Raw genomic sequence first — 12628 nt, forward strand, 5'->3', positions numbered from 1 at the left:
ATAGTTGAACTCGTACATATGAGTTTTCTATTAGGAAATGGTTATTTAGGAAGACTTCCGTATAGGAAGCATTGTGTTTTGGAGGAAGGTCAGTTTTACGTATGGTACTGATTTTTCACGGATTTTGGTTATTAATTTAGGCAATCGTCTATTTATTAGCATTACCAATTTAGCTAGCGCTGGATGCATAGGAATTTTATGCGTCTAGTTTATGGAACTTGGAGGAATAGGGATCGTTACCCTTCGCTACATATTGGGTAAGATTGGATCGTTGATAGATATAACCTCGTAGTTGTATATTTTTGCTATTTCTTAAACATAGAAACTTGGTATATTGTTGGATGTGTTGGAACTTGGTGGAGCCTTATAAAGAGGCTGTGCCACACGAAAACGGAAATGAATTTTGAACAGATATTAATTTAGAGTTTCGTGAATTCCGAGGACGGAATTCCTTTTGTTAAGGGGGAAGAATGTAATACCCCTAGTTTTCAAAAGGATAAAAAGGGAATTTAATTTTAAATTTTTATTTTTATTTCATTTTATTTTTATTTTTTTTTGATTATATGACTTAGTTGTTTAAATTAATTGTTTTATTTGGTGAAATTATTTTTTGTGTATTTGCTTAGTTGCTTAATTATTGTTTATGTGTTTAATTTCATTATTGAATTGAAATTGTTTTAATTTAATTATTTGATTAGTTTGTGGTTTTATCTGTAATTGTTTTATTTGTGAGTTAATTTAGTTATTTGATTAATTTGTGGTTTAAATGAATTATTCGTTTTATTTGGCTATATATTGTGTAGGTTTAGGGTTTTCTTTTAGGAGGATTAGTTAGCCGTCATATAACTAGTGGTGGAATTAGGATTAGGGTTGTAACAGAGCCTATATATATAAGTGGTATGTCTGCAAGGGGGGTTTGAAAACAAAAACTCTTTTCCCCGTAACCAGAGAAAGAGAGAAACAGAGAGGTTGAGGGGAAAACATGAAAGGAGAACTGTGATACCCCTCGATTCTAGAGCCACGGGTGATCAAGTCCGAGCACAGATCCGAGGGATATCAAACAATTAATATTTAAACAAGCATTGGAACACAAGATGAATTAAAAATAAATGGATAAGCTGAAAGGAAAACTAAATAATAAATTCTTATTTAAAAAACCTCAAATAAATAATGATTAAAATCCCATAATAAAATCCTCCAATCTTCTGATACCAGTAATTAATTAAACTACAACTCGGGAATCCATACTGTGGACCCCGAATAATATCCTAACTGAAATAACTGAATCGAAAAAAATAATAAGTTACTAATGAAGAAGAGTCCTACGTAGAGTCGGAAGAATGAATGGCTGTCTCTGCTCGGCACGAACAATCTCTAAGATTGGAACTGACGAACACCTGAAAAATAATGGTGGGTCAGGCCCACATACAAGTTCTAATCTACTACATCCCAAACAGAGACCCGATACACGTACACATCCTAATTAATTCAACAATAACTAAATAGTTCATATATAGATATATATACACACTAAAGGAACCTCACTAGACTATAGAGTTGTCTCAACCTGAATAGTAGGCAACATGCAAAACGCACATATAGTGGGCATGAGTACCTAGACCTACCAGGGTACATAACTACGCTATATCTAGCTACACATCCCTGGCAATATACGCACCCTAACCACTGATCCTGAGACTCAAGCTCATATCATGGTGTATAATTATATATTTAAAATCCGTCCTATCCAACCATCAAAAATAAACTATCCAATTATTATTTCAATACTATGTCATCCAACTATTCCGTTGACCTAACACGAATAAGTAGGACTTAACACTGTGGTTAATCCGTTCCCTTATTAAAAAAAAATAGGTAGGACTTAACTAGTAAGTTAATCCGTCCCTAATATGCCCCCATCCCATAATGGTGCATTAATCCATAAATAGCCAAATAAAAGTTTCCAATCCAAGAATAATGTAAATAATATTTACATCTAATAATCCAAAAATATGATATAAATCATAAACACATTCTTTGCATTTACTTGAGTAAAAATATCAATTTCAAATAGTATAATTTAATTTACAACACAAGAAATTACCATGCATATTAACTAAATTGTACATCTCCATGTTCTGATTAAATTAATTTAAATCTAAACAATTGATCAAAATAATTTAATCCAACAATATTTAATTAAGTTATCCTTTTAACATTAATTAAATTCTATACTTAGGATGTAAACTTAAATCATGCATTCCAATTCCTAATGGATCTAATTAAATTAAATAAATACTTAATTTAGATCCATCAATCAAAAACAACAAATATTAATTTAATATTCTAACATTAATCAAAATAACATTTAAAATATTTAATGCATAACCAATTATTTTTTATGTTTTTCATGTATACAAGATTCATTCTTACTCACCTAATCTAACAGTTTGTTAAATGTTCCCTTTTTCTTCCTCGTGTGGCGTGTATGCCTTAGGAAAACAAAGAAATAAAATAAATAAAATTTCAACTACAAGCCACAATCATCAAACTGATTCACTCAATTGCATGTGTTGCGTGCATAATCTTTCTCCCTCCTCGTTCGGTGTGCCTCCATGAAGAAACCAAAAATCTTGATTTCACATACTTTAGTCACACAACTGATAAGCATGAGTTAGTTTATGTTTTTTGCACAACACTGATTCATTAATCTTTCGTGTGCATTCCTTAGGCATAAATAAATTTTTTTGATTTCATATTTATATATACACAACACTGACACTTGTGAGCATTAATTCAAGTAAAATTAAAATAAATTAAATTAACAACCAAGGTCACCAACAATGTCCAGTTCATCATAAAAGAATAATCAAAATCCATTATTAAAGCACAAACTGAAATTTCTAAATTAATCCATGTAATTTGATCCAATCAATTTATTTAAAGAACCTAGAATTAAAATAGCATGCATAGGGTATAAATCAAAGGAGAAGAGAAGAATTAAAACTTGCCTTTAGGGATTAGATAAAAAACCCTAACCTCCTTCTTCCTTTTCTCTTCCTTCCTCTTCCTTCTTTCTCTCTCTAAAATATAGTACGTAATATATTTTCTAACCTCTTTCACAACCCTATAATTATATATTTATAGTCAAATAAAATAACACTAATCCTTTTCTCAATCCAAGCCAAACTAATAATAAAAATAAAATAAAATCTAAATACTAAAAAGGTAACTAAAATATATGGTACGTATAATCTATGTGTAATCCTTTTTATATGTAATATATAAATATATATGACTTTCCTTATATATATATTTATTTATTTATTTATTAAATATACATATACATGGGTAATTATCCGTACCCATTAAAACCCTTATCCAAGTAGTCCATGGAGCCCAATTAGTTGGTCCATTACTACTATCCATATCCAATTCCCTAAAAATATGAAAATAAAAATAAAATAAAATAATTAAATTCCTAAATAAATACACATCATCACACACAATTTCATTTAAACAATTAAATCAATTAACACATTTAAAAAAATAATTGAATCAATTAAACAAGTAAATAATTAGCCAAGCAATCAACTAAATAATTAAATGTAATTAAAATAATTTTTTAAAAAATACCGAGACTATCCTTTTAAAATCAGGGGTATTACAAGAACTGGGAAAGGCTCTCAGCTATGGAACTGAAGGTCATATATTTACTGTGAGATAGAACTAGAGCAGTGATTAGAGAAAGGAACAGTCTTGGAGAAATTCTGAAACATAGAGACAGCGATGAAGGTTTCAAACCGGAATCTTAAGGCAAGTTTCATTTTATTCCTTTCCTGTAAACTTGTATTCCTTGCATTCTTTATAGTCTCCAGGGATTAATGCAACTGTTAAAACATGGTGGTTGATGCATATGATTCCAGACTGTAATATATATTTGTTTAAAAGTACTGAAATTGGTTTTTGCATAAAACGGTGCTGATTATGGTTTTAAACTTTTGTAAATTAATTTGTAAGGGAATCCAAGGAGATTCTAGGATGGTTTGGACTATAATTTAACACTGAAAACTTTAAAATAGAATGTTGATACATGTTTCAGACTTTAAACTGTTCGTATGCTTAGTTAAACTGAAGTTGGTTTTTCTTGCATAAACTGTTGGGTGTTGTTTTAGTTTTTTTGTCAATCGGTTCACACTGGAATAGGAGGAGTCTCTAGGTATTTAAGAACTTTAATTGAACCTTAATAATCCTAAAAAAGGTTTGGAATAGGACACTGGACTTCGCCGGAAACACAGAAGGTAACCGGACGAAGCAGAGAAGAGGTCTGGAGCAGAGAAGGCTCTCAAAAGAGGGAGAGCCGGCTCTCCCAAGGAGAGAGCCGTCTCTATGCAAGGAGAGCAGGCTCCCCTTGTGGGAGAGCTGGCTCTAGGTAGTTTAGAGCCTTCTCTAATTTTTTTAGAGAAGGCTCTGTGATTTTGTGCAATACAGAAGCTTAATTACACACTGTTTGGTTCAAACTGGCTTAGTTTCAGCTGTGTTTAGGTTATTGTGATGATTTTAAATATTAATTCATGGAGTATTAAAGCCGTAGGATGCATTAATTTATTTATATGTTAATTTTTAAACCGTAGGAAAATCTAAAGCATTTAGTCGCAGGCTGTTCACGGATTTAACGGACCGAAATGATTTAATTGTGCAAACTGTGTCTAGAAATTAAAAAGGGTTGGAACATGGACTGCAAATAATATTACCATGCTATATTAGAGCCACATATAATAAATTAAGGTCTTAGTACCCATGGATCTAACCATAGGAAAGTACACAACGGTACAGGCGGTTAACGGATGGAAGGAGTTTATCTGTCTAGTTTAATTTTAGTAATTTAATAGAATATGTACATATTTATAAATCTTATTTTGGTTGCATGCTAGGATCATTTAATTAATAAGTTTGATCTATGCATACCTTGGATGTTAATTGTTGAAAGACTAAATTCTTTTCTACAATACATGGATATGAGCTTGGGTTATAATTGCTGTAATATTAAGCACTACCCTGAAATTATTGAATTTTGGTTTGGACTCAAGTTGCTGAACTATTACTTAAGTTCTGTCAATCTAATTGGATGTTGACCTAGAATTAATTGCAGAATTAGTTATATATTTTCTGTCAATTATCTGGATAGATGCTGATCTTTAACTTGATGAACTATTAAATTTTATCTCGTTAAGTTACGTGAATAGATTCTGGATTTGTAGTTGATGAACTGTTTAAATTTTGCATTTATCAACTACTTGGATATGTGGACATTATTTGATGAACTGCTTAAAATGTTGCATCATTTACGGATCATTTGCATGATATGCACCGGTATGGGACGGTGGCATACAGAGGGACGGATTAGATTAAAACGCTAATCCCTACCCATTCATACATATGGAATGGATTAACTAAAACAGTTAAATCCTACATAGATGCATGTCTTGTCAACTAAAACAGTTGAACGACATAATGGATAATTAATTTATTTTTCTGCATTAGGAAGGAATTTATATATATACTTATGGTACCGTTGTATGAGTTTGAGTCTCCTCACGGTTAGGGTGCGTATATCGCTTGGATGGATAACTGGACCTAATGACGTTCCCTGGCAGGTCTAGGTGTGCATGACTACGCTACGGCGTTTTGCGTGTTACTTTATACTTAGGTGTGATGACTATAGGTTAGTGAATATCCTATAATGTGTATCTATATCTATATGGACTATTTTAGATATTGTCGAGCTATCTAGGATGTATCTGCGTATCGAGTTTATGTACGGATTGTTGTAGAATGGAACTTGCATGTGGGTCTAACCCACTCTTATTTTTCAGGTGTTCGTCAGTATCAGACTTAGAGCTTGATCGTGTTGATGCAGATACCGACACTCACTCTTCCGACTACATAGGATTTTTTTGCTTATTTTATTTTGGATTTAAATTCTGTAATCTTAGTTATCATTCGGGATTATAAGAGGTTTACTAGATGGATTCCCGAGTTGTACGGATTGGAAAGGATTTAAATGGGATTAATTTATTATTTAAAATTTGAGGAGTTTTATTTTAGTTTTCTTTCAGCGCATTTTTATTTTAATCTTAATTCGGTTTTATTCCTGCTTGTTTACATATTGATTGTCTGTATCCCTCGGATCTGTGCTCGGACTTGATCACTCGTGGCTCTAGAATCGAGGGGTATCACACGTACCATAATCATGGTCCTGAGACTCAAGTTCATACCATGACACCATAACTATAAATATATAAAGTCCATATAAGCCTAATACGAAATATCATCCATCTGGTATAGTGGCCTGATATATGTATAACAATCAATCCAGAAACCAAGTAGATCATTCAATTATTTTTTGACATGACACAAATATGAGTATGACTTAACCTTCATGATTAATCCATACCTCAATCCAGATTAGGTAGAACTTAGTATTTGAACTAATCCATCCCTAGTATGCCACCGTCCCATACCGATGCATACATTCCTCCAACTAGCATAATTGATAAAACAACACTAGGTATTCATCAATCATTCTCCAAAATATGCATCAATATAGATTAATACATATATAACGATATTAGGCATTCATTATAGAACTTAAAAATCATGTTCAAACTATTTAAATTGCTAAAATAAATTTAATCATTTGAATTCTCCAAATCGTCCATAAATTGATACAGTTAACAGCAAATAAATACTAATTTATTCTAAACCATGCATAGTTAATTGCAAGTAATTCACTATACTTATAACTCTGTTTAAATATGATTAAACAGTATTAAATTATATATAACAGAAGCTCCAAGTTCCAGCAAGTAATTTAATTAACCAAACAGTTCCAAGTTCCAGCAAGTAATTTAATTAAATTCATCTTGCCCCATTCTTTATTCCAGCTATGAATTAATGTTTTCCTATAATTTTAAAGGTCCATGGAAATCATATACATCATTTAAAGCAGTTTAAACGAAGTAAAAATACTCTGTACAGTCCAAACGCAGCCTAAAAACAGTTAATACACACATTCTGGGCGAGAGCAGGCTCTCACAAATTGAGAGCCTGCTCCATTAACTTGGGTGCCTGTTCCATAACAATGGGAGCCTGCTCTAAGGAGTTGGGAGCCAGCTCCACACTTCTTGGAGCTAGCTCTATCAATGAGGGAGCTGGCTCCCTCCTTTTGGGAGCCTGTTCTCTCACTCCATAAAACCGTTTGTTGAATCTGCTTCATCTTCCTCGCCTCCGGCGATCCCCAGGGCCTCTGTGATGTTTTAAATTCTTGTTCTAATATTCATTCAGTGTCCTAGATTGTTTATAAGACATCGACATGCATCAACGATCTCAATTAAACAAGGCTTAAAATCAAATATAACAGGATAAAATTAAAAGCTTTAAGAATTCTCAAATCAGTTTAATTCAACGAACCTAATTACAGTTTAAACATTCATCACAGATATGTTTTAGCATTAATTAAACCCCTGGAGTCTACCTAGGCATGCACAAAACACAGGTTTAAGGGAAATAGTTAGAATAGAGACTTGCCTTTAGCTTTCCGTTCAAAACCTTAAACCTCTGTCTCTGAGTTTTCCGGCCACCTCCTAGATTACCGTTCCACACTTCGTTGCTCTTGGTTAAACCCAAAAGTACTCAGTCCCGTCTTCCTTGAACCCCTCTGTTTATCTCTCACGTTGCACTCTCTGTTTCTCTCTCCTTCTCACAACTCTCTGTTCGTGGTTTATGTCTTAAACCCTAGACAGACATGATATGATAGTATATATATATGCGTCTCTAAAAACCCTAGTCCACTTATAATTAAAGACTGAAAACCCTAATTAAATTCTAGTCGGCCACAACGTGAAACATAAAAGAATGATAAAATCCTAATTTAATCTAATTAACTTATTTAAATAATTAAACAATTACTTCATTTAAGGAAAACAATAATATAATTACCATTAATTTAATTAAAGAAAAATCAAAATACAATTAAATAAAATAATTCATTAATTAATTCAAATAAATACAATATAATAAAACAATACATTTAAATAAAACAATTTATCAATTAATTCACATAAACGGGCAAATAAACAATTAAAAAAACCAATTAAACAATTAAAAAGGAATTCCATCCTCGGAATTCACTCTTATCTTCTTCCAATATTTAGGAAACTGTGAGCGAATGACATCCTCTCGTTCCCAAGTAGACTCAACCTCATTGTGATGACTCCACTGAACACGCACCAAAGGGATAACCTTATTACGAAGGATTTGATCCCGACGGTCGACAATACGACACGGTGGCTCTAAATATGTTGCATCCGACTGCAACTCAATCTCCCTAACATCAATATGCTGATACCGATTGTCATCTCGCAGAAATTTTCGCAACATGAAAATATGAAACACATTGTGTACGCGATCTAAATTATCTGGAAGTGCCAACCGATAAGCTACTGTGCCAATCCGATCTGTAATCATGAATGGACCGACAAACTGTGGTGACAACTTCCCTTTCTTTCCAAAGCGCATTACTCCTTTCATAGGAGATACCTTGAGTAAAACCTGATCCCCAATTTGAAACTCCAATGCACGAGTACGACGATCTGCGTAACTCTTCTGTTGACTCTGAGCAGTGCGCATGCGATCCCTAATAAGAGCAATCTTTTCAGAAATATCCTTAATGAACCCAGGACCCAAAAATTTGCTCTCACCAACCTCCATCGAACAAACAGGCGATGGACACGGTCGGCCTTACAATACCTCAAATGGTGCCATACCAATAGTCTTTTGGAAACTATAGTTATATGTAAACTCCACAAGTGGCAAACAATTCTCCCAATGGCCCTTGAAATCAAGAACACACGAACAAAGCTCGAATCCCTGTCCAATATAATAGACAATGGAATGCCATGCAGCTTCACAATCTTTGAAATGTAAAGTCTCGCCAACTGCTCTGAAGTGAAGTCAGTGTGAATAGGAAAGAAATGAGTTGATTTAGTCAACTTATCCACAATGACCCAAATGAAATCGTGATCCTTATAGATATTTGGCAATCCCTCCACGAAATCTATAGAAATGCTCTCTCATTTCCACTTCGGTATAAGTAGTGGCTGTAGAGCTCTCGGCGGCCGCTAATGATCAATCTTGACCATCTGACGAGTACTATATCGAGAGATAAAAATAGCAATGTCCTTTTTCATACCTGCCCACCAAAACTGCTGCTTCATATCCTAATACATCTTGTCTCCTCCTGGATGAATAAAAAACTCAAAGTGGTGAGTCTCCGTCATCACATCATTCTTCAAATCATCAGCAGAAGGTACCACCAACCATCGCTTGTACCTTAAACCTCCACCAGCCCCAACATAGTAAAATGGGACCTCCCCAGAAGTTATTTATGCAATTTTGTCAATGCACTGTTGATCCGTGAGTTGCGCTTTCAAAACTTTGTGAATAATAGAAGGTGTAACTACCACGTAAGCCATAAAAGCATCCGACAACTCATCCACCGTCTTCAAAGTGTTCCATTCAGTGGTGAATAAAGCAGAAAGATTACTAACAGATCAGCGACTAAGTGCATCTGCCACCACATTCGCTTTTCCTGGATGGTACTATATAGAGAAATAATAGTCTTTCATAAACTTTAACCATCGGCGTTGTCTCATATTCGGGTCCCGCTGAGTGAACAAATACTGCAGACTCTTGTGATCACTAAATAATCTGAAGGATTCTCCCAACAGATAATACCTCCAAATGCGTAAAGCAAAGACCACAACTGCCAATTCCAAGTCATGTGTTGGATAATTTAGCTCATAGGGTTTAAACTTCCGAGATCTATACGAAATCGGTCGTTCCTCCTGCATCAAAACACATCCAAGACCTTGCAAAGAAGCATTTGTGTAGACAAGATACTCAATCTCGCTCTGTGGAATAAATAGAACTGGTGCAGAAGTTAACATACATTTTAGCTCATCAAAAGCTTTCTGACAGTGTTCATCCCACACGAATCGTACCCCTTTCTTAGTTAGGTAAGTGAGCGGTCCCGCTATCTTCAAAAACCCCTCCATGAACCTACGATAATATCCTGCCAATCCGAGGAAACTCCGAATCTCGGTAGGTGAAGTAGGCTGTCCCCACTCAACCACTGCTGAAACCTTGACCGGATCTACCGCTATTCCCTTTTCTGACACCACGTGACCCAGAAACTTCACTTCCCACTGCCAAAATTCACACTTCTCGAACTTAGCATATAACTGGTGCTCACGAAGCGTCTATAAGACTATGCGAAGATGTCTAGCATAATCGTCCTCTGACTTTGAATAAATCAAAATGTCATTGATAAAGACAATGACAAACTAATCTAAATAAGCCCTGAAAACTCTATTCATTAAGTCTATAAAAACCGCAGGTGCTTTAGTCAGTCTGAAAGGCATGACACGAAACTCATAAGAACCACATCTAGTAAGAAACGCTGTTCTTGGAACATCCTGCTCCCGAACTCGAAGTTGATGATATCTAGAATGAAGATCAATCTTTGATAAGTATGTAGCTCCCTTCAACTGTTTAAAAAGATCATCAATTCTGGGCAAAAGGTACTTGTTATGAATAGTAACCTTGTTCAACTCCCTGTAATCTATACACAGGTGAAGTAAACCATCCTTCTTCTTCACAAACAGAATTGGTGCTTCCTAGGGTGAAGTACTCCTGCGACTAAAACCTTGGCTGAGTAATTGTTGAATCTGATCCCTCAGCTCTCGCATCTCCACTAGTGCCATCGTGTATGGTGCCCTAGTAATAGGCGTAGTGCCTAGAGCCAAGTCAATCACAAAGTCTATCTCGTGACTAGGTGGCAAGAATCTCCTGAAAAATATCCGGAAAGTCCTGTACAATTGGTATGCTATCCAATGACACAGTAATCCCCTTCTCCGTTTCCTCCTATATATAGAACAAATAAGTGCTAGTGACCTCGTTAGAACGTCGCATAGCAACGACGTACATATCCTGACCAAGTATGGTAAAAATAACAGACCTATCACAACAATTAACTTGGGTATGGTTGTGCGATAACCAATCCATCCCAAGTATTACATCATAAGTGTGCATGTACAGGACCAATAGATTGGCTAGAAATCTGAGTCTACCAATATCTAGTGTCACTGGCCCATCACTCTCATGTAAAATGGCAGTATTGCCTAAAGGTGTAGAAATACCCTGAGGTCTATTGCATACCTGTGTCGTCATCTCAGATAAAGTAACAAAAGATCTAGTTACAAATGAGTGTGTAGCACCCGTATCAAATAAAACACGACCTTTTGAACCATGAATAAGAATCATACCCTCAACAGCCTGAGGTGCCTGAATATCCTGCAGCATGGGGTTGAAAACCCTGTTATAATGCAATTACTGCGGTGCCTGTCCTTGAGGCTGTGGCGGCACTGGTAAAGTCGAATATGTCTGTCCCTGAATTCGTGGAACCTGTAGAGCGGGTAAAGGTACCGGTGCCCTCTATCTCTGCTTCACGTGTTGTCTCTGTCCCTGTCCTGATTTAGGACACTGCCTGGAAGTGTGACCATACTCTCCATAAGTGTAATAACTACCCTGGAAAGTGCCAAATGGACTCCTCTATCGGTTAGCCTGTGGCTGACCCTGTCCTACCTGTGGTCCTCCATTTTGCTGCCTCTGAATAGGTGCCTCATCTCTATGAGCATCCGAACCACCCTTGTGCTTCTTCCAAGACTGTTGTCCCTGGAATTTGCCTTTGTCTTTCTGTCGGTGTCCATTGCCATTTGCTTTCTCAGCTGGCTGATTAGCAGAGTCTCTGTCACCCCGCTTCTCACCCTTGGCTTGTCTGAAGTCCACGGTCAACTGATACTGCTGTAAAGCAGCATCTACCACCTGAGCATATGTAGTATAGGCTGGAAAACTGGTAATAGATTGCTTAATAGACCACATGAGTCCCTCAACGAAACTATTCCGCTTCTTTTCCTCTGTATCCACCTTCTCTGGAGCAAAAAGAGATAAGCGTGTGAACTGCTGCTCATACTCTACCACTGTTGTGTTCCCCTGTTGCAAATTAAGGAACTTCGTCTTTATAGCTGTCCTGACTGTATAAGGAAAGTACTTCTCATCAAAGCAAGCACTGAACTGATCATAAGTCAATAAAGTCCTCTAATCTGTGGTGGTAGCTGACTCTCACCACTGTAGTGCATCTCTGACCAGTTTGAATGTAGCAAGCATCTGTTTTTGAACCTCCATGCACTGGACTAATTGAAGATGTCCCTCGATATCCTTCTTCCACTGATGAGGTACTTTCACATCGGTGGAGCCTGTGAACTCAGGTGGGTTCCCCTTTGTGAAAGAACCCCTGGCCTTCTCCCAAGAATCAGTGGGAACCATTGGTGCTGGTATCGGTGCCTGCTGAACCTGTGGTAGATTCCGAAGTGCAACTGTTATCCTTACTTCTATAGCCCAAGTAATGAGGTTATTGATATGAGAAGGATACTTTGGATCTTCTCCTTGATCTTGAGTCTGCTGAACTTTCTCTTGCTTTCCTTAGAACTAACCATCATCATCCTGA

The 12628-nt window shown here is 35.9% G+C and overlaps 1 pseudogene; it reads right to left on the bottom strand.

Annotated features, from left to right (window-relative positions):
* The window catches only part of LOC132305388 (protein NRT1/ PTR FAMILY 6.3-like), a 48427-nt pseudogene that overhangs the window by 23696 nt on the left and 12103 nt on the right, over window positions 1–12628 (bottom strand).

This window comes from Cornus florida, unplaced genomic scaffold, assembly GCF_030987335.1.
Source record: "Cornus florida cultivar Cherokee Brave unplaced genomic scaffold, ASM3098733v1 CherokeeBrave_3.0.0_Hap2_Chr04, whole genome shotgun sequence".
NCBI lineage: Eukaryota > Viridiplantae > Streptophyta > Magnoliopsida > Cornales > Cornaceae > Cornus > Cornus florida.